Source organism: Chiloscyllium punctatum, chromosome 6 (genome assembly GCF_047496795.1).
Source record: "Chiloscyllium punctatum isolate Juve2018m chromosome 6, sChiPun1.3, whole genome shotgun sequence".
In the NCBI taxonomy this organism is placed as follows: Eukaryota; Metazoa; Chordata; class Chondrichthyes; order Orectolobiformes; family Hemiscylliidae; genus Chiloscyllium; species Chiloscyllium punctatum.
The window spans coordinates 145,105,564-145,132,812 of record NC_092744.1 but is presented as its reverse complement, the minus strand read 5'-3'; positions in this window follow the sequence as shown (position 1 = coordinate 145,132,812).

The following is a 27,249-nucleotide window of genomic DNA, read 5'->3' as shown; positions in this document are numbered from 1 at the left end:
TAGGAGGCTGAGGGCAGAGCTGTGGGTGCACAGGGAGTACGGTAGGGGGCTGAGGACACAGCCATATGTATACATGGAGTACAGTAGGCGGCTGAGCACACAGCTGTGGGTGCACAAGGAGAACAGTAGGGGGCTGAGCGCACAGCCGTGGGTGTACGGGGAGTGCAGTAGGGTGCTGAGTACACAGCAATTGGAGAACAGAGAGTCCAGTGGGGAGCTGAGGACACAGCCGAGGGTGTACAGGGAGGAGAGTGGGAGGCTAAGGGCATAGCTGTGAGTATATGGGGAGGACATTAGGGGGCTGAGGGCACAGCCATGGCTGTGCAGGGAGTAGAGTAAGGAGCTGATGACACAGCCGTGGCTGTACAGGGAGTACAGTAGGGTACAGAGGACACAGCAGTGAGCTTACAGGGAGTACAGTATGGGGCTGATGACACAGCCGTGGCTGTACAGGGAGTACAGAAGGGTACAGAGGACACAGCAGTGAGCTTACAGGGAGTACAGTATGGGGCTGATGACACAGCCGTGGCTGTACAGGGAGTACAGTAGGGGACAGAGGACACAGCCATGAGTGTACAGGGAGTACAGTAGGGGGCTGAGGACACAGCTGTGGCTGTACACGGAGTAGAGTAGGGGGCTGATGACACAGCTATGGATATACAGGCCGTACAGTAGGGGGCTGAAGGCACAACCTGTGTGTAGGGGGTACAGTATGTGGATGAGGGTACAGCCGGGGTGTACACGAAGTGCAGTGGGGGGCTGAGGACAGAGTCTTGGGTGTGCAGGGGTTACAGTAGGGGGCTGAGAGCATAGTTGTGTGTGCACAGGGAGTGCAGTAGGGAGCTGAGGACACAGCCGTTTGTGCACAGGGAGTACAGTAGGGGGCTGAGGGACACAGCCACGTGTGTACAGGGAGTACAGTTGGGGACTGAGGACACAGCCGTGTGTGTACAGGGAGTACAGTAGGGGACTGAGGACACAGCCGTTTGTGCACAGGGAGTACAGTAGGGGTGAGGGCAGAGCCGGGGTGTACGAGGAGTACAGTAGGGGGTTGATGACACAGCCCTATGTGTATGGGGAGTACAGTTAGGGGCTGAGGCCACAGCAGTGGATGTACTAGGAGTACAGTAGGGGGCTGAGGACACAGCCAGGGTGCACAAGGAGTGCAGTAGGGGGTTGACGGCACTGCCCTGTGTGTTCGGGGAGTACAGTAGGGTGCTGAGCTCACAGCCCTGTGTGTGCAGGGAGTGCAGCAGGGGGCTGAGGGCACAGCCATGTGTGTACAGGGATGCAGTAGGGGACTGAGGGCACAACTGTGAGCGTACAGGGAGTAGTGAAGGCAGCTGAGGGTACAGCCGCAGGTTTAGAGGGAGTATAGTTGGGTCTGAGTGCACAGCTGTGATTGTGTACAAGGAGTACAGGAGGTGGCTGAGGACACAGCTGGGGTGTACAGGGAGTCCGGTAGGGGCTGAGGACACAGCTTTGGCTGTACAGGGAGTACAGTAGGGGGCTGAGGACATAGCCGGGGTTACAGGGAGTGCAGTAGCGGGCTGAGGACATAGCTGTGTGCGTACAGGAGTACGGTAGAGGACAGATGACACAGCCTTGGGTGTACAGGAGTACATTAGGGTGTTGAGAACACAGTTGTGGATGTACAGGGAGTACAGTAGGGGTCTGAGGACACAACTGTGGGTATACAGGGAGTACAGTAGGGGGCTGAGGTCACAGCCGGGGTGTACAGTGAGTACAATAGCAGCTGAGGACACAGCGTTGTGTGTACAGGGGGTACACTAGAGGGCTGATTACACAGCCTTGGGTGTACAGGAGTACTGCAGAGGGCTGAGGACATAGCTGTAGGTGTACGGGGTGTACCACAGGGGGCTGAGGACACAGCTGTGGGTGTATGGGGGTGTACCATGGAAGCGGAGGACACAGTTGTGGGTGTATGGGGAGTCCATTATGGGGCTGAGGACACAGCTAAGGGTGTACGGGGAGTACAGTAGGGGACTGAGGGCAATGCTGAGGGTGTATAGGGAATACAGTATGGGGCTGAGGACACAGCTGTGGGTGTATGGGAGCACCGTGGAGGCAGAGGGTGTACAGGGAATACAGTAGGACGTTGAGGACACAGCTGTGGGTATACAGGGAGTACATTAGGGGGCTGAGAGCATAGCTGCGGTGTACAGGGAGTACAGTAGGTGGCTGAGGACACACTGTGGGTTTACTGGGAGCACAGTCGGGGGTTGAGGACAGAGTTGTGGGTTTTCAGGGAGGACAGTATTGGACTGAGGGCACAGCTGTGAGTATACGGGAAGTGCAGTAGGGGGTTGAGTGAACAGCCTTGGGTGTACACGTGGTACAGTATGGGGCTGAGGATACAGCTGTTGGTATACGGGAGTACAGTAGCGGTAAAAAAAGCCATTTTATCTGCCTTTGAGTTTGTTCCAGAAAGCTATAGACAACAATTCAGGAATCGAAGGAAGGATCGTGGTCACACCTACATTGAGTTTGAAAGGATCAAACAGACTAACTTCGATAGTTGGATACGAGCATTAAAAATCAAACAATACTATGATGACCTTAGAGAGATAAGTATTTAGAAGAATTCAAAAATTCACTGTCTGAAGTAGTGCAAACTCGTGTGGAAGAACAGAGAGTGTAAACAGTAAGGTTAGCAGCTGAAGTGGCTGATGATTATGAACTGGTTCATTAGACTTGGTTGAGCTTTCAGATACAGTTCCAGTCTACAAGAGATAAAAATTGGAGCAAAGAGATATCCTTACGTGCAAAGGGAAAGGTAGATCTCAGTGAAGATCATCAGGATAATTTACCACGGCAAAAAAGAAAAACTTGAGGGGGAAAAATTAGTTAAAAAAAACTCTGGTGTTTTCATTGTAATAAAGTGGGCTACACAAAATCACAGTGTTGTTGGGCTGGGAGAAAACCAGATGTAGGAAAACCAGATAACCACACCAGCCTAGACATTTTGTTGCACTAGTAACAAAACGCACAAGGGAAGATAGGTAACTGCCTCAGAGTGTACAAGGTAATCAGAGGACCTGCCAGATCTGCATAAAAAGTCTACATGAAAGGGTAAAGTTTATTTACATAGGCCAGAAGTAATTTTGTAAGGAGGTTCCAATACTAATTGACGTAGGATCTTTTCAGTCTGTAATGCTGAGGGGTGAGGATATATGCACTCTTGAGAGGCTATTGCCAGAAAATGTGCTTGTAACAGGAATTCATAATGAGACAAAAAGTGCTCCTTTATGTAAAGTGAGGCTAAAGAGTCCCGAGAAGTGTAGATAATGTGTGGTAGGAGGACTGGACACATTCTCAGCTCCAGGAATAAAATTTGTCCTTGCAAATGATATAGCTGATTCACCGGTAGGCGTGCTGCCTACTCTAGTTGAAAGTCAGTGGAAATGCAAGCAACTGAAGACCTGGAGAATGTTTATCCAGAAATTTTCCCTGATTGAATGATCACAAGATCACAGATGCACTGGTTGAAGCAGGGTATAGGCGCAGATAAGGAAGCTGACATCGAGTTAGCCAAAAGTTGTTTTTGATCAGTTGCGTGGAACAGAGAAGGAGCAAGTAGGAAAACATGCAAGTATTTTTAGCTCTGCTAAGCGCATTGATTTGCAGCAGAAAGATGAGGAGTTACATCAGTTATATCAAAAGGCATTTAGCAAGAAATAGAATGATTGCTTTCCTGTGTGTTAATATTTAACAAATGATGTCTTAATGTGGAGATCAGCACACATTGAAGCAGATCAGACGTGGACAGAAATTCATCAAAATGTTTTGGGTATAGAATGGAAGATGCTGCAAGTGGTTTATGAGCTACCACGTGGAGATCATTTCGGGGTGAGAACAATACAGGCTGGAGTACAAAGGTATTTTCACTGGCCTGTACTACACAAAGATGTAGTTGAATTTTGCCAGACGTCTCAAACATGTCACACAGGCAGTAATAAGACCTGCAACTTCAATACATATTCCAGTATTTGAGGAAACTTTCAGAAGAGTCTTGATAGATTGCGTCGGCCCCTACCTCAAACACAAAGTAGGAATAAGTATTTATTAACAATAATGGATGCGTCGACTCGATTTCCAGAGGCAATCCCATTATGCACCATCACAGCTAAAAGAGTTGTAGAAAAAAATACTTCATGTTTTTACTAGATACGGACTACCAGTAGAGATCCAGACAGATCAAACCTCACATCTGAACAATTTAAGGAGGTGATGGATAACTTGGGAATAAATCAATTCAAATCTACTGCGTACTATTCGGAATCTCAGGGAGCATGAGAGAGATGGCATCAAAAACTGAAGTCCATGTTGAAGTTTTAAGGTCAGGATTATCCAGATGATCGCGAAAAGGAAATTCCGTTTGAACTATTTGTGATCAGAGACGCACAGAATAAATCGAACAAATTCAGTCTGTTTGAATTAATTTGCAGGCATGAAGTAAAAGGACCATTAACATTGGTTAAGGAGATATTAATAAGTCAGAATTCAGAGACCACCCATTTGGACGATGTATCAAATTTTAGGGAATGATTAAATAGAGCTGGGGAGTTGTGTAGACAGCATTTAAAAGTATCGCAGCATACAATGAAACAGGAAGTGGATCAGAAATCACAAATTGGCAATTTTGCAATTAGGAATAAGGTATTGGTGTTACTTCCAGGAACAGTTGAGCCATTAGAAGCAAGCTTTTGAGTACCATATCAAATTGGGAAGAAATTGAATGAAGTGAACTACTTTGTACAGACTCCAGACAGGAGGAAATCTCACAGAGTGTGTCATGTGAATATGCTCAACAGGTATTTTGATAGGGAAGGAAAGCAAGAGGAGAAGGTATTAATGATTACAGCATAGAAGGAAGGATTCTGAATTAGACATTCCTAATATCAAATTGAACAATGAGAAAGTTGCCAAAAATTGGGATAAATTATTGAGATACCTTCCACAAGAAAAGCATAGTGACCTTAAAGAGTTATTACGGTATCTTGGAGAGATATACGGAAATAAACTGGGAAGTACGACCATAATTGTGCATGATGTAGACACAGGAGATGCTGTTCTGATTAAATAACATCCTTAAAGGCATTATCCTCTAAAGTTGGCACAGGTTCAGAAGGAAATAGAGCACACGCTCCAAGATGGCATAATCGAAATGAGTTACTGTGCTTGGAGCTCATATATAGTCATGGCGCCAAATACAGATATTACCCAGTGGACATGTGTGGACTATCACAAACTTAACTTCGTTACAAAGACTGATGCATATCCAATTCCATGTTTGGAGAACTTTGTCGAAAAAGTGGGAGAAGCTACTTGCATTTCTAAGTTGGACTTGCTCAGAGGCTACTGGCAAGGACCTCTGTCAGAGAGAGCAAAGGCAATTTCGGCTTTCATAACACTAAATGGATTCAGTTCAAAGTTGTGGCATGTGATATGTAAAACGATCCAGCCACCTTTCAGAGACTGATAATGAGGTCATTGTCGGATTCCCCAACTATGTGGTGTACATTGATCACCTGGTAGTTTTTAGTCACTCTTGAAAGGAACATTTACAGCATTTATCGGACTTGTTTGATTGACTTCAGAAGGCAGGCTTGCTGGTAAACCTAGCTAAAAGTGAATTTGAGAAAGCCAAGTCACGTTCCTGTGTCATGTTATTGCACATGGACCAATGGCCCCATGAGATACAAAAACGAAAGTAGTTGGTGAATGTTCCACACCGTCGACAAAAATAAATATGTAATACTATGGTTCCTGGGATTGGCTGGATTTTACTGAAAGTTTGTGCCAAACCTTAAGTGGTGTGGCTGCTCCACTCACCGAATTGTCAAGGGCAAGAACTCTCAGTGGACAGAGGACTGTCAAAAGGCATTTTCCAGCCTAAAACCTGTGTTAGACACTGCCCCAATATTAGCTACACTAGATTATACGAAGTCCTTCAAGGTGGCTATCGATGCCAGTGATGTTCAGTGTTCCTGCAGCAGGATGATGAGGGAATAGAAAGACCGATCGGGTGTTTTTTCTGGCAAGTCGAACGGACATCAACAGAAATGTTCAACAGTGGAGAAAAAGACTTTAAACGTGGTGTTGGCATTACACCATAACTGTGCTTATATTACCAGCAATGCATCTGAAACAATCGCATACACTGATCACAACAGATTGACATTTGTGGAAAAATTAAAGACAAAAACGCCAGACTGTTTAGATGGAGCTTGTTATTGCAGCTGTTCAATCAGACAATTGTGCATGTGGCAGATCGCGAAAACGTGAAAGCTGATGACTTGCTGAGACTAGAATGAGATACGGAGGTGTTCGGTGGTGGGTATACAGCAGCCTGGTTTTGTATGGGTTTGTGCATGTTTGAATGTTTACAATTAGTACAGTATATCTGTCAGTTTTAAGACTACTAACTGGGTCTGAAGGGTTAAAAATGCAGCCACCTTTGATCATTGATGTTTTTTTTAAGGGGTGAAAGATGTGTCACAAAGCAAGTCCCTTTTTGTCTAAAAGCTGTTCCTTGGCTCAAGTAGACTCTGTCCTTGGTTTTTTTTTCAGAGGAGCAATAAAACGGGGCCAAGTTCCAATCAGAGCTGAAAATTGTGTTGCTGGAAAAGCGCTGCAGGTCAGGCAGCATCCAAGGAGCAGGAGAATCAACGTTTCCGGCATAATCCCTTCCTCACTTTCTCCAAGCTCCCATCAGTCTGGTTTGGTACAGAGATGAAAAGTACTTTCAGAGGTCTTTTATTTATATGGAAACAGATGAGTCTTCAGGCTAAAGTGGCCATGCTTTATAAGTGACCAGTGTAATGGACGGAGAGTGGGGAGCGATTTTAGCTGAACTCGCTGAGCTGCGCAGTTTTCAGTTGAGTCCTGAACTGGGAAGTTCAACTGGGAGCTGTGTGGAAACTCTCTCTCTTTTCTGACCTTCAACTTCAACCTGGAAGTTTGTGTTCCATTTATACTGTTTTTTATTATTGGGAGTTTGCTTATTGGGCCATTTGTGTGTATTCGGAATAGCATAATTAAGTCTAGCTGAATCAGTTGAATTCTGTCGTGATTTTTTATTCTGTTCTTTGTGTTTCATTGTGTAATTTTATGAATAAAGTTTTTGTCTGTTTCAAAATCTAGTAGTCAACCTAGCTAAATTACCTCCGGTAATTCTCATTGTACACTTACTGAAACAAACTGCAAAGGTATGCTCTGGGCTGCCTGCTTAAAAGTGTTTGGAGTAGTCTAACCTAGTTCATAACATCTCGGAGATTGAAGATGCCTCTTGGGACTTGGCACAAACCATTCACTTTCCCTCCTCATGGTCAGCAAACCACGTTAACATAGCACGTGTGTACCATTAGCAATGGGGCCAGGAGGAACAACATGGAGCAGTCTGTCTTTGCAGTCTATGGCTCATTGGTTTGTCGTGTTGCAGCAACAATGACATCCTCCAATTTCAGTCTAACAGTTTGGAAAGGGCTGATTGGCCTCTTCTGTTCATGTGTCAGTGTCTGGAGGAACTGAATTCTTCCTCCTGGCCCGAGGGCAGAGGTTCAAGGACTTCAGTGGGCAACCCTTAGTTCCTGCCTACCAGCACGCTGTGCAGACTAGACTCTATCTTCCTGGGTTGTAGGAGACAAACAGAAGGCTGGAAGAACACAGCAATCCAGCAGCACCATGAGCTGGGAAAGTCAACATTTCAGGTATAACCGTTCTTCAGAACTGGGTTGGGGGGTGGGGGAGCTGCAGATAAAGAAGGAAGGGAGTGGTTTGGGTGGGGAGATCAGGGAGATGGTCAGTTGCGGCTATGTGGACATAAGTGCTATGTGCAACCTGGTTGGGCGATGGGAGGCATGAATCCGGATGGTAACTGAAAGGTAGTTGTTAGGTGAAATGGAAAATCTCCCAGTCACTTCCTATTTCAATTCTCTTTACTAATGCCTTTCTGACATGGCCATCCTTGGCCTCCTCCATTGCCACAATAAACCAAACCATAATTTGGAGGAACAAGATCTCATCTGTTACCTGTGCAGCCTGCACCCCGGGGATTCAACATTGAATTCTTCAATTTCAAATAACCTCCCTTCCAGTCCTCCGACTCCCTTCCCAGGCCCTCCCCTCCCGTCCATTCCTCTGAGCAACCTTTGTCCAGCTACCAACTGGATTCAGCCCTTCCATCAACAACTCGCTGATCCCCTTTATCTGTGTTCACTAATCCCCACCTCGCCACTCTGCCTCCTCCTTCCTCACCCGCACTTTATCTATAGACCCCCTTACTCCCATCCACAGTCCTGACGAAGGGTTATATCCAAGGCATACGCTCCTCAAAGTGTTAATGCTGCCTTGCTTATTCTGTTCTTCCAGCTCCTGAGTGTGTATTTTCGATTCCAACTCCTGCTTTTATTTTAAATTGTCTTCTTGTGTAATAGGCAGGAGTGAGTGAACGCATTGCACCTCTTGTTATCCAATAGATCTGATGGGCTGAATGGCTTTCTTATATTACTGTGAAACTAGCTAGACTTGCTGAAGGGGTCCCTCTTTCTTTTAACTGTGGAAATGTTTAATCTCCAGCAGTGCTTTTAATTCATGTTCCCTATATATTAACAGCACAAGCTTGAATGTTGTCCAGATTTGATTCTTTAGTACCTTAGGAGGTGACTTATTGTTCTGAACATTGTATAATCTTGAAAGAATATCCCCACCTCTGATTGCATGAAAGAAGGAAAGACATTGATGAAGCAGCTGAAGATGTTTATGCCGAAGAAGTTACCCTGAGGATTGCCCACAGAGATATCCAGGGACTGAGAGGATGGATGTCCACCAGCCCCATTGTGCTCTGAATGATCCAACCAGTGGGGAATTTACAACTGATTCTCATCAAGTTCAATTTTGTTCAGTCTCCTTGACATCTTGCTCAATCAAATACTGCCGTGATATCAGGGCCAGTCACTTTACACTGTGTTCATATTTTCTATTCATGTCAATAGACCAAGGTATATGTGTGGGAAGTAGTTCCTTCTCTCAGGGAATAGTGATAGTTGGGCCAGACAGGTAGGGGAGGCTACATCACTGAAATGTTTGGGGGGTGCGAGTGGGTGTCAATGGGTTTTGACCCGTCAGAGAGTCGACAGCTACAAAAAAATGGGCATGAAAGAGAAATTGCGGCCGAGTGCAAATCAGCCCTGACTTACTGAATGGAAGAGCAGGTCTGAGGGGTTATGTCGCCTGGTTTTATTCCAGTATACTCCATAATCCAGTCACTTTGTGACCTCTTCTATTTCCTGTGTTACTGACTTCAAGTAGCTGAATAGATTGATCCTGTTGCTGTGCAACTGGATACTGGTGCTGCATGATCTGGTTACAGTTTTATAGGCCCTAGGGGCTTATTGGCCTCCTCCTGAAATTGTATATCAGGCTCCAGGGGCTAAAAGCCTCATTCTGTTCTGCTGTAACTGCAATCCATATCGACTGAATCTACTGCCAATGGAAAAATTGAGCACAGCAGATGCTGGAGATCAGTGTCGAAAAGTGTGGCACTGGAAATCACGGCAGGTCAGGCAGCATCAGAACAGGAGAATCGATGTTTTGGATGTTCCTGATTAAAGGCTTATGTCCGAAACATAGATTCTTCTGCCCATCGAATATGCCTGACCCGCTGTGCTTATCCAACACCACATGTTTTAAAATCTACTGCCCCTCACAACTCAATCTTCCTGGTCACATCATCCACTTACTTGAAGAGAATTGTCAGGCACAATCTTCCTCGCACAAAGCCACACTTACTATTCCTAATCAAAGCCTGTCTTTCTAAATCCATGTACATCTTATCCCTCAGAACCTTCTCAAGTAACTTACCTACCACGGATGTTAAACCTGCTGATCTGTAGTTCCAAGGCTTTTATTTGTTCAGTTCTTCTTGAATAAGGGCACAACAATTGCGATCCTCCAGTCTTCGGGACATTACCGGTGGTTACTGATGATAAACATTAAAAGCCAGGGTCCCCGTAAATTCTTCTGGAGCCCCTTGAGGTGTTCTTGGATATATCGGGTAAGGACCATGAGATTTATCCACTTTCAAACATTCTAGAACGTCCAAAATCTCCTCAACTATGATATAGATTGGCTCTAAGATATCACCACTAACTTCCTCTAGTTCTCAAGTCAACATGTCTTTCTCCACAGTAAACAGAGAGTAGAAATATTCGTTGAGGACTTCACCCATCACTTATAGTTCCACACTTACTTGTCCACATTGGTCTTCGAGGGGTCCTATTTTCAATCCTGTTTTGATTTTTAAAAAATATATTTAAAGTACCTTTTTGGATTCATCCTAATCTTCTCAGCCAAGGCACTTTCTTGCTCTCTTTTCACCCTACTGATTTCCTTCAGCAGTAAACTCCATTATCTCTTATATACCTCCAGGAATTTCTTTGTTCCCAGCTGCCTGGACCTGAGCCATGGCCCAAGTACGAACATGAACCGGTGGACCAGTTTTGTCCTTCTCCATAACTATTTGAAAATTAATAGAACTACGGTTAATGGTCACAAAGTGCTCCCCCACTGTTAACTCAATCACCTGTCCTGCCCTATTTCCTAAGAAAATTTCGTGTTTCTCTGTATATTGCTTGAGGAAACTTTCCTGAAGCTTTTATCAGATTCTATCTCATCAAATCCCTTAACGCTCTGGCCATTCCAGTCTGTATTCGAAAAAATAAAAGCCCCTATTATGAAAACCCTATTGCTCTTGCAGGTTTCCCCTCTCTCCCTGCATATTTATTACTCTCATTCCTGTTGACTATTTGGGGGCCTATAGCACATCCCCAATCACCTCACGAACATTTTCCTATTTCTTAACTCCACCCACAAAGCCTCACTGGGTGATTCATCAGTTATTTTATCTCTGATTACTGCTGTGGTACTCCCCTTAATCAGAAATGCAACTCCACTCCCTTCCTTCCAATATCTCTGTCTCACCTAAAGCAACTGTACCCTGGCACATTAAGCTGTCAGTCCTATCCATCACTTAGCCATGTTTGTGTAATGGCTATAATATACCAGTCCCACCTACATTTCCACGCCCTGTGTTCATTGGCCTTACCTGTATTGAAATAGTGCAATTTAATCCAAAAGGCATTTCTCTCTGTCATTTTCCAGCCTAAATTTACTATTTCTGATGACTCTATCTCCATCCAGCCGCGCACTTGTCTCCCTGCTCTGGAGGATACCACCCCCTGCCGATCTAGTTTAAACCAAGCCTGGTAACACTAGCATAACTGGCAGCCAAGATATTGGTGTCCCTTCCAGTGCATGTCTCGGACGGTAATCTCCCTCTAAGGAGATGACCAATGTCAAGGTTTTTTTTAAAATGTTTCTCCGAGCTCTCTGTAATCTCACTCCAGAACCTCGGCCCTATTTCAACGGGTATCATTTGTGCCAACGTGCATAATGATTTCTGGATGCTCACCCAACCCCTTGAGAATGTTCAGCAGCCACTTGTCGACATCCTGGACCCGAGTAGCGGGGAGGTAATCCACCATCCTGTATTCCCGTTTGTGGCCACAGAATCTCCGAATGTCCCTCTAACAATCGACCCTCCTATCTTTAACGACCTGTTTACCTTTACCCTTTCCCGCTGTGCCCCTGAGCCAGTGCCAATCCCACCAGCCTGACTATTGCTGCTTTCACCTGAACGGGCATCACCCCCAACAATCCAAAATGGTCTACATGTTATGGAAAGGAATAGCCACAGGCTATTTCTGTACTCTCTGAGGACTCCCTTTGCCATTCCTGGTGGTCGCTCAGCTACTCTCTACCTGGAATATGACGGAATCAAGGATCGCCTCTTGGATTAAATTGTGTTTATTTAAATAGAACAGGACTGACAGGTAAAGCTCATGAACCGAGGGCGATGAACGTTGACTGGAATATTGCAGTCATTAAAGAAACATAACTTGGGCTGTGTCTTGGGTGTGGCCACCACCACTAAAGCACTTATCTATGAAGTTCTGAGTATCTCAGATGACCCTGAGTGCATCCTAAATAACCTTCAGCCCAACAAGTCCGCACCGAGCCTCCAAAGAGCAGCCCACGCAGACCCACTCCCCTACACTACAGGCAAATTAGCACGACCAATTCACCTAATCTGCACATCTTTGAACTGTGGGAGGAAACCGCATCATCCAGAGGAAGGCCATGCAGACACGGGCAGAATGCACAAACTCCACACAGACAGTTGCCCGAGCCAGGATTTGAACCCTGGTCCCTGGCACTTTGAGGCAGCAGTGCTAACCACTGAGCCACCGTGCCGCCTAGCTCCAGCTCCCTAACACGGTCTCCCAGGAGCTGAAGCTGGGTGCACAGTCCACACGAATAGTCATCAGGGACAGTGAAAATCTCCGTGAGCTCCCACATGAAACAAGAGGATCGTGTGACTGCCCTAACTGCCATCTCGACGGCTATAACAATAATGTTAAAAGGACTTTATTTCAGTTTCCCTGTACATTTTGCTGAGCTGGAGCTGTCTGAAGTCTCTCGTGTCAAAGCCTTACTGCATACTCTGCAACAACGGCATGTCTCTCTCCCCCTCCATATATAGTTTTGGCCAGCGAAGGAAGGAGACACGACAGTGATGCAGTGTTTAGGTCTTCAAGAATCCTTGACACCTGGCCACTGACTTCCAGGTCCCCAGTGCACGTCTCTGATTGGCCTTGGAGGGTGTCTTGCTGAGATCTTCCTTCTGGAAGTGGTGACTCTGTCAATGCAAATCCTCACCCCGACAGGCAATCTGTGTTGTCGCAGTCCCCTCATACTTTCTGTCTATTAGTATCGCGTTTATGAATTCCTTGAATCCCTCGAGAGAGGTGATGTTCTTGTGAATGCAGGGCTATTGGAAAAGATGACCATTAGACATAGGGACAACAAAATGTCTGTCCTCTAAATGAGTCTGTGTTTCCTTCGATTCGGTTATTTTTATTTTGTTAATCCCCATTCCACTTTTCTGCAATTTCCCCGTAACACTTGTATAAAAATCTGTCTGTCTCAGCCTTGAAGATATTTAATGATCCAGCCTCAACAGCCCTCCAGATTTTCTACAATTGTTTCCCTCTCACTGATGTGAGACTTGGTGGTCTTTAATCTGGTGATTTGCCCACTCTATCTTGCATAAACTTCCAATTCTTCCTCAGCTCCTGTATCAATTTGCTCAAGGGTCAGACGGTCACTCTCCCTGAATCCAGTAACAGCTTCTCCAAACTCAAGATCGATTCGGAGGATGTATTTAACATATTCTCTGTCTCTGTGGACAGACTGTCCCCTTAGTCCCTAACACTCCCATTCTTTCCCACGTTAGCGTCTTCCCCTGAATACACCAAAAATATGACTTTGGATTCTTGCTAATCTTACCCGCTAATGTTTTATCACCCATCCTCCTGCTCTTCCGCTGAGTTTTGAGTTTAGCCCTCCACTTTCTGTATTCTTTTAGGGCAATCATTGACCTGCTCACTTGGAACCTGCTTTAAGCTTCTCTTTCCTTTTTCATCCTGTTCGGGATTTGTGTCGACATCTGAGGTTCTCTGGGCTTGGTTTCCTAAATTTTAACTTCGGTGTAACATGCTGGGCCGAGACTGTCATCAATTCAATTTTAATCAAATGACCCCCCAACCCCCGCCCCAACTTGTTCTGTTATAGTTTCATCCAGAAGCAACTGCACTTTGGCAGGATTCTGTCATTTTTTTCATAAAATCTGTCTACCCAATCCAAAAAGCTTTTATGATTCAAACATTTTGGGGTCTTTTCCTTAGCCAAGTCAAAATGTGTGATATCACAATAACTGGTCCGATAATGCTCTCCCACTTCTGCCTGGAACATCTGACTGGCTTCGTTCCCCACAGTGAGGCCCAACGCTACACTGCCCATTGTTGTATCTGCTCTATGTTGATTTAAGGATTTCTCTGGAATAAATTTCAAAGCACCTGCTCCCTCTTAAGAAATTATCACTACCATAATGAATGTTTGGAATTGAAATGCCTAAATATAATGATCCTATTAATGTTTTTACACACCTCAATAACTTGATTATATACCTGCTCCCGTACTTTCCTTTATCTGGGGGTCTACAATATATCCCAAGCAGTGTTTCTGTCATGGTTTTGACACTGAGCTTTAACCACCAAACCTCATTAGATGATCCTTTCAAGATATCGTCCCTTCTTAAGCCAGTAACTAAATCCATAATTTATAAGCCAACACCACCTCCTCTTTTACCCTCTCTCCTGGCCTGACTATATTTCTGTTACCACAGAATATTGAGTTGTCAGCCATGACCTCCCTCGAACACATCTCTGTAATGGTAAAAATGACACACTTCCACATGTCATCTCGTTTCCTTGTCATATCTGTCTGTCTGATAATATTCCCAGCATTAAGGTAAAGCACATCCAACCTGAAATATATTACGTGGAATACTCTGTATCTCGGAGTTCTTCAGTCATTCACTGTTGGTTATCAAGCTGCCTAATTCATGAACCAAAACTGTAAATCTGCGACTGAATGAATATTTGTTGAGTTGTAATTTCGTTTTTAGTAAAAGTGTTCATCAAATGCAGCTTTTCAGAACTGAACAGTCAGCTCTAACTACAACGGGTTTCCGCTGATTAATTGCCTGATCAGTGTGCAGAGAGGACAGCCCTCAGTAATGGAGAACGTGAGGACTGCAGGTCCTGGTGATCAGAGTCGAAAAGTGTGGCGCTGGGAAAGCACAACTATTCAGGCATCATCTGAGGAGCAGCAGAGTCAAAGTTTTGGCACCCCCCTCCCCCCGCCCATGAGAAAGGCATTTGTGCCTTCCCATGTTTGCCATTCCATAATACACAGGATATTTGGAACCATACTTGCTCAGGAAGGCAGCACTGTACAGAGCCCTGAAATGGAAAGCAGTCAATCAGTTGGCTAGACAGGGAGTAAACAAGTTGAGGTCAAATACAGACTGAGGATAGATAAAGGATAGATAAATCCCTCAGCCACACGGGAAACACCCTAAGTTACGACAGGAAGAGAGGAAAGAGATTTCTGTGCTTTTGGCGATGGTCTTTGCGTCTTCACTCTCCATTTGAGAAGCGTCTGTTGATTGGAGTGTGGCAAATGTTAGTCCCTTGTCCAGGCAAGGGAACAGGGATTATCCTGAGAATGACAAACCAGTCAGCCTTACATCAGTGTTGGGCAAAGTATTGGAGACGATTCTGAAAAATCAGAGTTTGATTAGAAACATTCAGCATGACTTTGTGAGGGGCAGGTCATACCTCACAACTCTTATTGGATTCTTTGAGGATGGGGATTAAACGCACTGAAGGAGAGAGAGCAGTGAATGCGGAGTGCATGGATTTTAACAAGGTGTTTGATAAGCTTCCCCGAGGTAGTTTCATTCAGAAGGTAAGGAGGCATGACATACAGGGAGTCGTATCCGTCTGGATAGAGAATTGGCTAGCCCATAGAAGACAGAGGGTGGTGGTAAATGGGAAGTCTTCAGTGTGGAATTAGGTGTGCAGTGGTGTTACGTAAGGATCGGTTCTGGGACCTCTGCTGTTTGTGATTTTAATAAATGACGTGGATGACGAAGTGGAAGGGTAGGTTAGTAAGTTTCATGATGTAACACCAGTTGGTGGAATTATGGATAGTGTAGAGGGCTGTTGTAGTTTGCAACAGGACATTTACAGGATGCAGGACTCAACTGCTTAGTGGCATATGGTGTTCAATATGGGAAAGTGGGATGCGATTCATTTTGGAAGGTGGAAGTTGAATGCAGAATACAGGGTTAGAGGCAGGATTCTTACATTGTGGAGGAACGGGGGATCCAGTGGGCAATGGCGTAGCTCCCACAATGTTTCTACACAGGTTCATAAGGTGATTAAGAAGGTGTTTGATGTGTTCAATAGCCGAGGGATTGAGTTTAAGAGCTGGAAGGTTATGCGTCAACTATATGGAGCCCTGGTGAGACCACACGTAGAATATTGTGATCTATTCTGGTTGCCTCATTGTAGGAAAGATGCAGAAGTTTTGATGAGAGTGCTGAGGAAATTTATCAAGATGCTGCCTGGACTGGAGGGCATGTCTTGCAAAGAAAATTTGAGGGAGCTGTGGTGTTTTCCTCATTGGAACGAAGAAGAATGGAACGTGACTTGACAGTGGTGTACAAGATGATGAGAGGCATAGATAGAGTGGATAGCCAGAGACTCTCCCAGGGTGGAAATGGCTACCTCGAGGGGTTATGATTTTAAGGTAATTGGAGTAAGGTTTAGGGGAGATGTCAGAGGTAGGTTCTTTACACAGAGAGTGGTGGGTCTGTGCAATGAACAGCCAACAGGTGTAGTAAAATGAGCTATATTAGGGATATTTAATTGGATAGACACATGAATGATAGTATAATGAAAGGTATGTAGGTTAGTATGATCTTAGAGTACATAGAACATAGAACATAGAAAAGTACAGCGTAGTACAGGCCCTTCAGCACTCGATGTTGAACCAACCGAAGCCGACCTAACCTACACTAGCCCAATAACCTCCATATGCTTATCCGATGCCCACTTGAATGACCATAAAGAGGAAGAGTCCACCAGTGATACTGGCAGGGCATTCCATGAACTCACAACCCGCTGAGTAAAGAATCAACCCCTAACATCTGTCCTATACCTACCACCCCTTAATTTAAAGCTGTGTCCCCTAGTAACAGCGGACTCCATACACGGAAAAAGGTTCTCACTGTCAACCCTATCTAAACCCCTAATCATCTTGTACACTTCTATCAAGTCTCCCCTAAACCTTATTTTCTCCAATGAGAACAGACCCAAGTGCCTGAGACTTTCCTCATACGATCTTCCTACCATGCCAGGCAACATCCTGGTAAACCTCCTCTGCACCCGTTCCAGTGCATCCACATCCTTCCTATAGTATGGCGACCAAAACTCTACACAATACTCCACATAAGGCCGCACCAGAGTCTTATACAACTGCAACATGACCTCAGGACTCCGGAACTCAATTCCTCTACCAATAAAGCCCAGTACGCCATATGCCTTCTTCACAACACTATTTACCTGGGTGGCAACTTTCAGAGATCTGTGTACATGGACACCAAGATCTCTCTGATCATCCACACTACCAAGTAGCCTACCATTAGCCCAGTAATCCATCTTCTTGTTACTCCTACCAAAGTGAATGACTTCACACTTACCTACATTGAACTCCATTTGCCACCTTTCTGCCCAGCTCTGCAACTTATCTATATCCCGCTGTAACCTGCCACATCCTTCTTCACTGTCCACCACTCCACCCAAATTCGTATCATCCACAAACTTGCTCACCCAGCCTTCAAGCCCCTCCTCCAGGTCATTTATAAAATTGACAAACAGCAATAGTCCCAAAACAGATCCTTGTCGAACACCGCTAGTAACTGCACTCCAAGATGAACCATAACCATCAACTACTACCCTCTGTCTCCTTCCAGCCAGACAATTCCTAATCCAAACCTCTAATGCACCCTCAATGCCATACCTCCGTAATTTTTGCAGTAGCCTGCCATGGGGTACCTTATCGAACGCCTTGCTAAAATCCATATACACCACATCTACTGCTTTTCCCTCGTCCACTTCCTTAGTCACCTTCTCAAAGAACTCAATAAGGTTTGTGAGGCACGACCTGCCCTTCACAAAACCATGCTGACTAACCTTGATCACATTATTCCTATCCAGATGTTCATAAATCCTATCCCTTACAATTCTCTCTAAGACTTTGCCCACAACAGAAGTGAGACTCACTGGCCTATAGTTACTAGGGCTGTCCCTACTCCCCTTCTTGAACAAGGGGACCACATTCGCTATCCTCCAGTCTTCTGGCACTGTTCCTGTAGACAACGACGACATATAAATCAAGGCCAATGTCTCCGCTATCTCCTCCCTAGCTTCCCAGAGGATCCTAGGATAAATGCCATCAGGCCCAGGGGACTTATCTATTTTCACCCTTTCCAGTATTCCCCGGAGCTCTTCCCTGCATACCTCAAAGCCATCCATTCTACTTAATTGTGACTCAGTATTCACATTGGCAACAACGTCCTGTTCCTGAGTGAATACTGACGAAAAGTATTGATTTAGTGTCTCTCCAATCTCCTCTGCCTCCACGCACAACATCCCACTAATATCCTTGACTGGACCGATACCTACCCTAGTCATCCTTTTATTCCTGACATACCTATAGAAAGCCTTAGGGTTTTCCATAATGCTACCAACCAAGGACTTTTCATGTCCCCTTCTCGCTGGGGGAAGCTGTGGGTGGGAGATCTCCTGAGGTGATGAGGTTCTGTATGGTCTGGGAGATGATGGTTTGGTGATGGGGGTGGGGTCATGGTCGAGGGGGCAGTAGGAAGAGGTGTCCTCGAGTTGACGTTTGGCTTCAGCGGTGTAGAGGTCAGTGCGCCAGACTACCACAGCGCCCCCTTTATCCGCTGGCTTGATGGATAAAAAGTCAAGGGCCAAAAGGCCTGTACAGTGCTGCACTATTCTATGTTTCCAGTTTCAGCCGGCTTGTGGATTCCCCTTAAATTGTTGAATGTGTGAGGGAGTGATATGTATGAGATCAGGAAACTTTGGAGGGGTGTAAGGCCAAAGCCTCCAGTTGTGGTGTGCATTGTTACAGGCACCTGAAAGCCAGTATATTATTTGTGTTTACTTAGACCAGACAGTATCCACAAAGTTCAGTTATTAATGTGATTTAGGATTGCCGTTTGCTGCTGGTTACTTCACATCAGTTCGACTGTGTGATCCATGTAGTAACTCTGACCATTCACAGAGATGTACAATTTTATTTTAATACTGGAGAATGTGAAGGTGACATTTAGTAGATATGGCTTTAGAGACACAAGGAACTGCAATAGAATGTCAACTTGTTTACGTCTTCATCCATGCCTGGTCCGGGGTGCAGATGTATGGAGTCTGGGAGGCAGGTCAGTTTTCATCACTATAGGTAACTTGTATGGTGTGATTCTGGCTCTCAATGTCAACACGTCTGCTCTCTGGGCCAGGCTCTGACTGAAGATGAATTTCAAAACCTGGTTGCTGGTCAGCCATTAGTATTTAACCTGGACAATATTTGTACCGACACTGAGACCAGTTATAGTCTGTTGGCGGGTTATCCACCTACCCAAGGAAGGTTCCAACTGATTTGTTTTGAAGTGATATTTGCCTGACTGACCTGAAGCAGGTTAGAAGCTCCATGCACAAATTTTGGAACAGGCCACTGAGTCTCTCTGTATCACAGGCAGCTGTGAGGTCCATTAACACTGTAAATTATTTCAGCTAAATTGGAAGCAAGTTTCAGCGTAGCTCATTGCAAGATGTTGAGTTTACTGACACCGAACAATAATCGGATATTTGCTATAGTTCATGAATTGGGCAACAAGAAGATGATGTAAAAACATTAACTGCAGATGCTGGAAACCAGATTCTGGATTAGTGTTGCTGGAAGAGCAAAGCAGTTCAGGCAGCATCCAACGAGCAGCGAAATCGACGTTTCGGGCAAAAGCCCTTCATCAGGAATAAAGGCAGAGAGCCTGAAGCGTGGAGAGATAAGCTAGAGGAGGGTGGGGATGGGGAGACACCGGCACCAATCAACCACACTGCCCCGTGGCCCAACATTTCAACTCCCCCTCCCACTCTGCCGAGGACATGGAGGTCCTGGGCCTCCTTCACCGCCCCTCCCTCACCACCTGACGCCTGGAGGAAGACTGCCTCATCTTCCGCCTCGGAAGACTTCAACCCCACGGCATCAATGTGGGCTTCGACAGTTTCCTCATTTCCTCTACCCCCACCTCACTCTAGTTCCAAACTTCCAGCTCAGCACTGTCCCTATGACTTGTCTGGCCTTGTCCTACCTGCCTGTCTCCTTTTCCACCTGTCCACTTCACTCTCTCCTCCCTGACCTATCACCTTCATCCCCTCCCCCACTCTGCCATTGTACTCTATGCTACTTTCTCCCCACTCCCACCCTCCTCTAGCTTATCTCTCCACGCTTCAGGCTCTCTGCCTTTATTCCTGATGAAGGACTTTTGCCCGAAACGTCGATTTCGCTGCTCGTTGGATGCTGCCTGAACTGCTGTGCTCTTCCAGCACTACTAATCCAGAACAATAAAATGAGAACGATAATCTTTCAACTGGACTATAATCTCTTAAATCAATTATGGTGATTCTATATTTATGGAACTAAAATATAACTCCTGTCAAGATTTTCTTACACAGATATAAAGCAGGTACATTTTATTTTATCGAAGAAACAACATAACTCTTGTGGTAAGAGAAATAGATATTCAATGTCAGGATTCAAAGCAATGTTTTGCCACTCCAACATTTAAAGTGGTTGGTTTTTGGATAATTCGATGTTCAGAGTGAGCAGAAGATTGAACATACAAATAGAATTAGCGTTCTTAAACATTTATATATAATCAATCAGTTTAATTTCTCACTGAAATGTACGATCTTCAGCTATTTGCCAGCAATTTAAAATGACAATAATTCAACATGAACTGTGAATATTAAACCAAATAAATTATTTGTGTCATCAAATATCAGTGAACAATAATTTGAAAACTTCCAATGTTTAGAATGAATGGTATTTAATATGAAATGTGGATAGTGAAAAAAAACCAACAAACATAATATCGTGTCAGCGAAATGTCAAAGCTTTCCAAAGGGCTTTGTGCCAAAGCAATGATATATTTGTTTTAGTAATTGGAATACAACATGTAAAATATTGATGTTCTGAGTAACAATTAGACTTCATAATGAAGCTGACCTTGCAATAATTTTAAATACTTATGCTGCACCAAATAATCAGATATTTGTGAGCATTTACAATGTGAAATACTTGGATACTGACTTTTCTTCACAGCTGACACTTGATAGAATACAAAACTTTAAAGTACAGGAGGAAGTCATTGGCATTATGCATGAATCAGCTCCAAAAATGTCTCCCAGCACCTCCCATATGCCAGCCCTCTCTCTGTTGCCCGTTGAATTAATAATTTCCAAATATTGGCGACTTAGTCATGGGCGACTTCAACTTCCCAAATATTGATTGGAAGCTCTTTAGATCAAGTAGATTGGACGGGGCGGTGTTTGTGCAGTGTGTCCAGGAAGCTTTTCTAACGCATTATGTAGATTGTCCAACCAGAGGGGAGGCCATATTGGATTTGGTACTCGGTAATGAACCGGGACAAGTGGTGGGCTTGTTAGTGGGTGAACATTTTGGTGATGGCGACCACAATTCTGTGACTTTCACCTTGGTTATGGAGAGAGATAGGTGCGCACAACAAGGAAGTTTTTACAATTGGGGGAAGGGAAATTACGATGCTGTAAAACAGGATTTGAGGAGCATACGTTGGGAGCATAGGCTGTCAGGGAAGGATGTGGTGGAAATGTGGAACTTTTTCAAGGAGCAGATACGACGTGTCCTTGATATGTATGTACCGATCAGGCAGGAAAGAAATGGTCGTGTGAGGGAGCCTTGGTTGATGAGGGAGGTTGAATGTGCAGTAAAGAGGAAGAAGGAGGCTTACATAAGGTTGAGGAAACAAGGTTCAGACAGAGCAGTGGAGGGATACAGGATAGCCAGAAGGGACCTGAAGAAAGGGATTAGGAGAGCTAAGAGAGGGCATGAAAAATCCCTGGCGGATAGAATCAAGGATAACCCCAAGGCATTCTATGCGTATGTGAGAAACCTGAGAATGACGAGAACGAGGGTAGGTCCGATCAAGGACAGTGGTGGGAGACTGTGTATTGAGTCGGAAGAGATAGGAGAGGTCTTGAACAAGTACTTCTCTTCAGTATTTACGAACGAGAGGGACCGTATTGTTGAAGAGGAGAGTGTGAAACGGACTGATAAGCTAGAAGAGATACCTGTTAGGAAGGAAGATGTGTTGGACATTTTGAACAACTTGAGGATAGACAAGTCCCCCGGGCCTGACGGGATATATCCTAGGATTATGTGGGAAGCAAGAGAGGAAATTGCAGTACCGTTGGCAATGATCTTCTCGTCTTCACTGGCAACTGGGGTGGTACCAGGGCACTGGAGAGTAGCGAATGTTGTGCCCCTGTTCAAAAAAGGGAATAGGGATAACCCCGGGAATTACAGGCCAGTTAGTCTTACTTCTGTGGTAGGCAAAGTAATGTAAAGGGTACTGAGGGATAGGATTTACGAGTATCTGGAAAGACACTGCTTGATTAGGGACAGCCAGCACGGATTTGTGAAGGGTAGGTCTTGCCTTACAAGTCTTATTGAATTCTTCGAGGAGGTGACCAAGCATGTGGATGAGGGTAGAGCAGTGGATGTAGTGTACATGGATTTTAGTAAGGCATTTGATAAGGTTCCCCATGGTAGGCTTATGCAGAAAGTCAGGAGGCATGGGATAGAGGGAAATCTGGCCAATTGGATAGAAAACTGGCTAACCGGTCGAAGTCAGAGAGTGGTAGTAGATGGTAAATATTCAGCATGGAGCCCAGTTACAAGTGGAGTTCCGCAGGGATCAGTTCTGGGTCCTCTGCTGTTTGTAATTTTTATTAATGACTTAGATGAGGGAGTCGAAGGGTGGGTCAGTAAATTTGCAGATGATACAAAGATAGGTGGAGTTGTGGACAGTGAGGAGGGCTGTTATCGGCTGCAGAGGGACTTAGATATGATGCAGAGCTGGGCTGAGGAGTGGCAGATGGAGTTCAACCCTGCCAAGTGTGAGGTTGTCCATTTTGGAAGGACAAATAAGAATGCAGAATACAGGGTTAATGGTAGGGTTCTTGGTCAGGTGGAGGAACAGAGGGATCTTGGGGTCTATGTACATAGATCTTTGAAGGTTGCCACTCAGGTGGATAGAGTTTGTAAGAAGGCCTATGGAGTATTATCGTTCATTAGCAAAGGGATTGAATTCAAGAGCCGTGAGGTGATGTTGCAGCTGTACAGAACTTTGGTTAGGCCACATTTGGAGTACTGTGTGCAGTTCTGGTCGCCTCACTTTAGGAAAGATGTGGAAGCTTTGGAGAGGGTGCAGAGAAGATTTACCAGGATGTTGCCTGGAATGGAGAGTAGGTCGTACGAGGATAGGTTGAGAGTTCTCGGCCTTTTCTCGTTGGAATGGCAAAGGATGAGGGGTGACTTGATAGAGGTTTATAAGATGATCAGAGGAATAGATAGAGTAGACAGTCAGAAACATTTTCCCCGGGTACAACAGAGTGTTACAAGGGGACATAAATTTAAGGTGAAGGGTGGAAGGTATAGGGGAGATGTCAGGGGTGGGTTCTTTACCCAGAGAGTGGTGGGGGCATGGAATGCGCTGCCCATGGGAGTGGTAGAGTCAGATTCATTGGCGACCTTTAAGCGGCATTTGGATAGGTACATGGATGGGTGCTTAATCTAGGATAGAAGTTCGGCACAAAATCGTGGGCCGAAGGGCCTGTTCTGTGCTGTATTGTTCTATGTTCTATGTTCTATATATCCAGTTCTCTTTTGAATCTTCATTGACAACTTTCCCAGTCAGTCAAGTCCAATTTGTAACAACTCTCTAAATAAAAACACTTTTCCTTATTTCACTCCTCGCACTTTTGCATATAACCTTGAAATTAGAATTCTTTGGTGCTATAATGCCAACTAATAAAGTACTATTTTTCACTCTGACAGTTTATTCATACTTTTGAGCACCGCAATAAACTCATATCTTTCTCTGTTCTGCTCCAGGAACAATAAGCCTTGCAAGAACTATAACAAACACGACAACGGAAAACAAGCTGAAAACTAGTCACCAGGATATATGAACATCAACTAGCCAGAAAATACAGGATCCCAATACTAATTTCTTACGTACTGATGAGGAAATACGCCACTTTGACTAGGTCTGTATATTCATTCTAGGACAGGCCAAACAGACACAAGCACAAGAATTCCTAGAAACATGGCATTTCAACCGGAACTCCATCAATAAACACATCAATTTTGATGTCATCTCCCACCCTCTGACGAATAGGGCCGGAAATGACATCATGGACAGAGGAATTTACATGACCAACGCAAGGAAACCGAAACACTTCAATAGAATGTGGCAGATAACACCAGCACTTCACTGGAGGTTCACTCACTGAGTACAGTCAATGGAACAAACCAGGAACTGCCATTAGCTATTGCTTCAGAATATATCAGTGTTAATGGCTGCCACCACATAGAATCATTGAATGAAAATGCGAGCCTGCATCACCAAGGGTATATCCAAAGGCTTTTTGAAACATTTGTGAGATTATCTGTTCCATCACCCGCTGAGGAAATGCACTCCAAACACATGTCACCAGGGGCAGAACAGTGGCTCAGTGGTTAGAACTCCTGCCTTCGAGCGCGGGGACCCAGGATTGATTCCAGCTTCGGGTGACTGCCTGTATGGATTTTGCACATTCTCCACATGTCTGCGTGGTTTCCTCCAGGTATTCCGTTTTCCTCCCACAATCCATAGATGTGCAGGTTAGGTGAATTGGCCGTGCTTAATTGCCCATTGTGTTCAGGGATGTGTAGGTCAGGGGTAAATATAGGAGGAACGTGTTTGTGTGAGCTATTCTTTCGAGGGTCAGTGTGCATGTGTTGGACCAAAGTGCCTATTTCCACACTGTAGGAATTTTATATTCTCTGTCTGTGCCACCCTCCCAGTTCAAAACAGACTCACAAATCCTCTCTCAATCCCCTGCCTTTCACTTTAAGTATATATCCCTTTGTTTTTGACCCTTCGAGTAAGGGAAACAGCTGCTGTCTGCTCATCATCTCCTTTCCCCTTCTGCTCTTGTACACCTGTACCAGGTTTCCTCCTCAACCTTCCCTGCTGCAATGAAAAAAGGAGCAAATTTAGCCCTTGCAATTCACAGTTTGAGTACTCATTTGTCTTGATAAATGTGAGACGATGAAAATCTGAATTAACAGTGTTAAACTTCATCGGATATTAATCTGGATATAGAAATCATCTGTTTATATCGTCCTGTAGCCTAACCCTTTCTACTTCACTGTGAACCACCCAGCCAATCTTTGTGTCATCCCCAACATTAGTTATCATTCCACTGCCCCCATCTTCCACATTCTCACCATCATCATTTATGAATATCACAAACAAACTTTGATTTCCTTCCTGTTCTCCAGATGTTATTCAAAGAAGAGGAATTAAGAATTCCAGTCTCTTGCTTTTCTTATTTTGGGGAATTTACATAGTGATGTAGTTAACACCTATTATGAGGGAACTGCTAATAGCATTTTCGACACAGAATTGAATTCACCTTTTTGACTCTGCCCCTTAGCATGTCTTATTCATAAAGCGTGTACCTAATTTAAGATGAACTAGGGTTTGGCCCCTTGCACTGGAACATAAGCCATTTGTGTGGCACTGTTCTTTGTATCAATAGTCAGAGCTGAAGAAGTTTTTCATCTGCAGGATGGATACTGAGTCAATGCTTGAATCAGTGAATGTGATGAGGATAACTATTCAATTAAATTCTACGTTATGGGCAAACTGCAGGGGATCAAATCATGTTCTCATGTCTACCTTGAATTGGAAGCAAATACATATTGTTAAAAAATTCAAAAATGTTGGGATACCATGCTCGGGGGAAAAAATTTAATCCGCACTTGATGGAGATACAAAAATACAGAGTGAATGTGCAATCTGATCAAGAATCAAGTATAGAAAATGAAGTACATCAAATCTTAATTTTCAATGGAACCAGATCCCAATTTTCCTGAATGGTGATATTTTTCACCCAACCTCACATTTGCTAAAGCAAGTTTTTCCCAGTCACTAAAACTTCATTAGCCACTCTTCCTCGGCCTTCTTACTCTTTTCTTACACTCCTACTTCCCTTGCACCTCCCCATCTGCAGCTACATACTCTTCCATTAATGATTTCTCTTCACATCTTTCTTCTCCCACTCCCACTGTAAGTTACACCACTTCCCTAGTTACTCCCACTTCCACTGGCCCTTCCTTTCCCTGTTTGCTTTCCAACAGGGGTGATGGGAACTGCTGGCTTCTGTGCTGCTATTGTTCATCAGTGAATGATGAGATTGGGATGATCAATGTCAAATAGGAACAGACAATAGTGTGTGTCTGTCACCGTCCAATGCACCGTAAACATGATGGTTCTGTTCCCTATACAGAGTGGAACGTTATTTCTGTCTCTGTGTCACACGCTTAACCAAACCAGCCTCATCACAAATAGGACAAACCTCTCCTCAGAATCAGACGACCATGCATCAGTTTTTCCTTAAACGTTGTCAGGACAGTGACCACAAAGATCAAATAAGCCGTGTACTATCATTTTGCTCTTTACCATTTTAACTGATTTTCCAATGCCATTAGAGGTGAGATCAGAGTAACTTGCCTCGCAACTAAGTAATATTTGACTCATGTAGCATCATTAACCCTCAGAACACTGTGGTTAACGGGAATCAGAGGAAATTCTGTGCTGGTAATTTCCTCAATGAACAATGAAACCTTCCCTAGAGCTATTGGGAATGACAAATAAACTCTGCCTTTGCTACTGCAATCCAAAACCATGGATGGATTTGTCTTATTAATAACATCATTTGTTTTCACAGTTTGGTCTAAAGTGTCAGAAAAGTAAGACCTTGCTGGTTGAGTTTCACCTCAATGAAATCAGAGAATTCCAATAAGATAACGATAATTTTCAATTACTTTCTGTGGACTGATCGTGCGATGTCAGTGCCACTGAGATCAATATTTTCTCTGCCCACAGCATCTCATCAAATTGACTCAAGGTTGCACCATTCCACAATTTTACATCATTCTCCAGCTCATCCGCCGTGCTCGCCGGCTATACGAGGACTACAAGGTGGAATAACTTAGAGATGCCTATGAGCTTCTGGAACCTGTCACCCCACCCATGCCTTGCGCTCTGAGACCATCCCCTCCCCCAAGCCCACCTCCTGTCGTGTATTCACCATCCCTCCTAAACTGCCACGCTGTAATGCTGAATGTTCTGTACTCTGCAAAGTTCTCAGCTTTATCCTTCTGCGCCCCCTTTAATGATTTGCAGGAACGACATAATGTTGAACTCCTCTTCCACTGTCTTCTCCTCGGTGTCCAGTTGTTTGGGCAAGAGTCCACTCTCCATCCCAAAGACCCTTCCCCCAGCTACAACACTCTCCCTCC